The sequence below is a fragment of the Gavialis gangeticus genome, unplaced genomic scaffold (genome assembly GCF_001723915.1).
Source record: "Gavialis gangeticus isolate Ggan-Ray unplaced genomic scaffold, GavGan_comp1, whole genome shotgun sequence".
Taxonomy (NCBI): Eukaryota; Metazoa; Chordata; order Crocodylia; family Gavialidae; genus Gavialis; species Gavialis gangeticus.
The window spans coordinates 8,929,819-8,935,414 of NW_017728996.1; the positions used below are offsets into that span (position 1 = coordinate 8,929,819).

The window sequence follows — 5,596 nt, forward strand, 5'->3', positions numbered from 1 at the left end:
TGCTGCCTTCCTTTCTTGCCCAGAACTCAGTGGTATGTTGGGGGAGGAGGGGCATTGGAAAGAAAAAACACTGGCTGAATTGGAGATTTAAGGTGAGATTCTCCCTCCTGCTCTATCCTCTTCATGCCATACAAAAGGACCAGAGAGCTGTAAAGAAACACAGCTCCAGCCATGGGGGATTTCTGTGGACCAGACATTGTACAGAATAGCCATGAGGCTGTCCACAGAGGACCTTCTTACAGGTGACACTGTGAGTGTGCAAGGAGCTGGTTGGGTTAAAAGAGTGTCATGCTGGGGAGATTCCAGGCAGCACTGGAGCCCATAGGGAAATTAAACTAAGTATCTAGGTAAAATAAGCCCTGCCTGGGTTCAGCTCAGCCAGTCCAGGAGCCTTGTTCAGCTGCCTGAGTATCCCAAAACTGTGAGAGTGCAAAGGTGGCTTCAAGCCACATCAGTCATGCCCTTCCCCTGGCTCTGAGGCCACTGCAACACTTGAGGGAGATGCTGCCCAGAATCTCCCTCTCAGAGGTTGGACAGACGGGAACACCATGACTGCAAAGTCATAGGGTGTGGGGAATCTGGCAAAGGGAGGCATGCAGCAAGCTTGCAGAAGGCCAGGGAGGGTGTGACTGTCTCTTGATTTTCCCCTGCATCCTTGACCAAGATCCACCCCCTGCATCCAGTAGGAAGGTAGCCATGAAGTTGGGAAATACTTTTAAAATCAGAGCCTCTTCTTAGGCAACAAACCTCTGGGTACTTTATTCCTGGCCTGAACAGGAGCAAAACTCAGTGCATAATCCCTGGTGTAGCAGATGTAAGTTCTGTCCATCTAGTCTGTCTGTCTGTCTTTATCCACTGAGGGTAAACATTTTAGATGGCACATCTGTATTTTATAACCTGATCAAATAGGAGGTAGTTGCACACACCCCACTGCTATTTGACAAAGCAGAGGTAAGAATGCAGGCTTTTGCTGTGGATCCAGTGCTTGGGAAATGCCTCTCCCAGCTGGCAGGGGAAGTCAATGTAAGGTTCCACCCTTCTGTGACGAAGCAGCCGAATGCTCCTAAATCTGCAATACTGGAAGCCGTTCCATTTCAGGAGGCATGCTCATTTTATTCCTTAATTAGAGGAAGAGCACCGTTCCTCCAGGTAAGCATTCTCAACGTCTCTTAGCCTCCCGTTTCTCAAGGCACAAAGTTCCTTCAACTCCTGTTGAGTAGGCTGGAGCTGGGGTGCTCTGGGCACCTTGGTATCTTAACACATCTGCCTGTTACTATACTATAACACCAGTAATAATAGCTGCCAGCTTTAATTCCGTATCAGTTGACTCATAAAAAAAAAGACTCTCATACATTAGTGACATTTTGAGATTAAAGCCAGAACCACTGCTGACAAAACTACAGTAAATACAGCTCCTGCTGTGTCTGGCTTTCCACTACCATCAGCTCAGTATCCTGCTGTCCAGCAAGACAGATGTGTCACTAGATGTTATGCATTCAGCCCTTCCTCCTCTCCCTCTCTTTCTTCCTTGCACACGCGCTACAACTTTTTGCCACTTGCTTTGCAAGAAGCCATATTGTCTTGGCTGAAACCAAGGCTCGTGTATCTGATGTTCTGCAGTGAACATCGGATCCAAGTGGAAAGAAGTTCTGCTTCTTGTTTATAATCACCAGGGCTGAGCATCCACAGCATACTGTGCAAGTCAGCGAGCCGAAAGCACCAGCCATGAGTCCTCTCGGAGGACTTCTGGGTCACGCCCAGCACATCTGCTGCCGCTGACATGTCTGCTGCAGGCAAGAGGTGTCAGCAGTGCAACCAGACACTGGTTACAACCATTCCCCTAGTGACAGTCTATAATGTTGTCATATCATTGGGGATCAGTGTTTCCATTTAACCATCACAAAACTGGTTTTCCAGGGTTTATGTGGTCGCTGTAAAAAAAACACGATCTAGGCTGAAATTTGGCATTTACGTTCCATGTGCAGAAATGAATGCTTCCAAATACTTTCATTCCTACACAGGGCCTCCTTATGGGGGATTCACAGATTCACAGAAGTTTAGGGCTGGAAGGGACCTCATGAGCTCATCGGGTCCAGCTAGGAAAGACTGCTGGGGTCAAACAACCCCAGCAAGGTGTGCGTCCAGTCTCCTTTTGAAGATCTCCAGGGTAGGTGCCTGCACCACCCCTGCTGGGAGTCTATTCTAGAGTCTGGCCACACGAGCCATGGAAATTTTTTCTTTATATTTAGTCTAAAGCCTTCTAGGAGTTTATGACCATTGCTCCTGGTTTTCCCCTGGGGCGCTTTGGTAAATAATTGTTCGCCTGGCCCCTGCTGCTCTCCCCTGACATATTTGTTAGCTGCCACCAAAGTGAACTTTTTCAACCACCATTGACTTTTATAAGCCAGGCGGGTACTCATCACCGGCAGGAGACTTTGTGTCAGGAGCAAATCTAATGGCTGAGACCTGATTATGCAGCCAGCCTTTAAATAAGTCCCGTTAACCTCAGGGAGATGACTCACATTAAGAGCTGATGCTGGATCAAACCTATGGTTTCTACTCAGCATAGGGACTTATTAAGTTGTTCATTTAAGTAATAATAAAAAAAGTTTTTAGAATAAACTTCCATGCTGCTTGGAACAGGAATTTGGCTGGAGTTGCCTTTCGATAGATATCCACTGAAGGACAGGAAGGAAATGACTTGAATCTTTTTCTGCCAATCTACCCAAAGAGGCAAAATTTCCCCAGTGAGGGAGCGTTAGGAAAATGTCTAGAAATTGAAATACATGGCCACGGGTGGCAGTTTTGATCGTTCGTAATGAAGCAAAGCACATTCGGCCAGACTCTATCATTTCTCCCCATCATACTCTCGGGAAGTGGAAATAAAAATAAATTTGCTCTGCAGGTGCGGGAACCTGCTGTTCAGCGAGCCTCCCGTTTTGCGGGGTTTAGGCACAACGGTGTAACATGAGTTGACACAACCTCTGAAGAGGGTTCATAGCCCAAGTCTGACTTGCAGATGTCAGGTTCTAGGGATCCAGATGATATTTGCACGTGTGCAGTTGCCGTTTCTCCCCATTCCTGACTGTCAATATACAAAACTACAGAGGTGCACAGTGAGGAAGAGATATTGGCCGCATCTCCCTGTTGCATGCAGTGAACTTGTCTGGTTGCAAAACAGCATGTTTCTTTTGTACTGGCTGCATCGGGGAGCAAAGCACATCAGAGTCAGAGGACTTGGCATAGTAGAAATATGCATGTATTTCTCTTACACCTCTGCTACTGATGCCCTAGGTTACCCTGGGCAAATAACTTTGCCATGCTGTTCTTCAGTTTCCTCGCTTATAAAGTCTTACTAAAATGACTTGCTTTTCCTCTGCATGTGTTAATTGAAGTCCTTTGAGACCCTAGGCTGAGATCAGTATTGCCCATTATTATCTTCTAGTTTTAAATCAAGCCCCTCTTTGTAATATGTTTTTCTCTCATCAACGGGGCAGTGGAAAAGAATACTTTTATGTTCAAAATGAAAACTTGTTAAATAGCTTCAAATTCCAGGTGGATATGTGCGTGAGAATAATGCAGAAAGACTTTTGTTGTATTTCAGTCTGCTTTCTTACCTTCATAAAGCCACCCTCTGGCATAGTGCCATGCACACTGTTCTTGCTGTAGGTTTTGATTCATTGGTTTACAAGGGGGAAGGTACTTCAGAAAGAAAGAAAAGTATTCCTGAAAGGGAACAGGATGTGATAAACAGCAGTAGTATTACGTGGCTTCAGAAATCTGCCTTTGTATTTTTAAGCAGTAGTATTGGTGAATACTTACTGCATTGTTCTAATTTTTAAGTCTCTGTGTTTTTCCTCCCCAAGAACCATAAAAATCACACTCAGCTTACATGTGAGGTTGACCTACCGTCGGGCCCCTGACATTCTTAACTTTCTGTACTTGCAGGATTTTTGTGCACGCAATAAAAATGCCAAAGCAGAAATGTTTTCAGTGCAATTTTATTTCAGTAGTTTTAGTACATTTGACCCTGTGGGTCCTTTCTTGGCTATTTAATTCTCCTGTGGGATTTTATAAGAACAGTAGCAGTTCGGGGTCTTTATCTATAGTTATTGACTTATATTCAAGGGAAAAGACTGTTTTTGCTACAATTGAACCTCAAAATGTGGGGTCAACTTATAATCAGAACAATGTGGTAATATTGGTTCTTGCAGTGAAAACTTCTACCTGAAAATTACCATCCAGTCTGTGGCATTTTGACAAATCTAGTAATATCGAGCATTTCTGTAGTGCCATCTGCTCAGTGCACCTTACTGACATCGAAGTAATCCTCATACAGATGGGGAAACTGAGTCACTGATTTGCCTGCAGTCAAGAGAGAGTCCATTGGCTCTGGAGGGCCTTGCTCCCAGTCCAGTGTTCAGGTGGCTGCTTTAATTTTGCCTACTGTAACATGTCAGCTTGAGCCCAGTGCAGTTTTTTTCTAAATTCATTCTTGTGGCGCAGCACTGTACAAAAGACATAGACCTATTGAGGTGTAATGCATTAGAAGCAGTCAGGGGTGCATCCGGAGGGGGTGCAATGCCATGGCCTCACCCCACTTTTTGCCCATGTGGCATGCGCTGCTGCCAGGGACTTACTTTTAAGTCCTCTCTTCCCCTCCCTTCCCTGCTCAGAGGCACGTCCCTTCCTCTTCCCTCTGCTCCGCGTCCTGTCCCCTCCCGTTCCCCTTTTCCCCACCAGCTGCTGTTGCTGTCCCAGGGGCAAAGAGAGTTTGTACCCCCGTCCAGCTGAACTGCATGGGGGCTAGACTCAGCCTGGGATAGCGGTGGTGGCACAGGACAGGTGCATTCCCTCTCCCCGTGCCTGCTCCCAGGCTGCCAAGAAACATCAGTGGAGAGCAGACAGAGACAAGGGACCTGCGCACTGCTGCTGCTGTCCTGGACTGAGCCCGGCTGGAGCGGCTCTGGAGTTCCCCTCGTGGCTGGTGGGGAGGGAGGAGAGGAGAAGGGGAAATGGGAGGGGAGGGGAGGGTAGTGGGTGCCTCTGAGCAGGGAGGAGAAGAGAAGGGGCGAATTCTTACATTTCGGGGGATTAAAAAGTCCGTGGCTGCTGCTCCCCTGCACTGTCTGCCTGCCCCCAGGCATGAGAGGGGGGTGGAGACTGAGTGCATCCACCCCTACAGTGCAGGTTAGTGCTCCTGCACCCCTGTTGTAACATCTGGATCCACCCCTAGAAGCACTACAGATGCAGCCCAGCTGCCTCCGACACCTGATGAAAACTATACGGAGACTTAGAAGTTAGCTTGTGCCTGGTTTAGTTAAAATAACAAACATCAGGCCTCGGTACCTGTACCGGGGTCTGTCGTGAAACGGGAAGATATCAAAGACTTGTTTTTCTCCCTTTGTTTCTGAGTCCCAAAGTTTGCCAAAGCACTTCACAAGTTCGTAGCTTCAGCCACCAGTAATACGCTGCCCGTTTTGGGGTGAAAGACAACAGCCGCTTTACAGGGCACCGCAGCGGTAGAAAACAATGAGGACAGAAAGCGAAGAGGATAGATTGCAGCTGAAACTTTGCTAGGCGGGGGGGGGGGGGG

The 5,596-nt window shown here is 47.3% G+C and overlaps 1 protein-coding gene across 1 annotated transcript in view; it reads left to right on the plus strand.

The window, feature by feature from the left end:
* ADAMTS17 (ADAM metallopeptidase with thrombospondin type 1 motif 17) overlaps positions 1-5,596 on the plus strand; it is a gene marked incomplete at its 5' end in the record, with an annotated part of 298,045 nt that overhangs the window by 166,782 nt on the left and 125,667 nt on the right. The gene's annotated exons all lie outside the window — the stretch shown is intronic.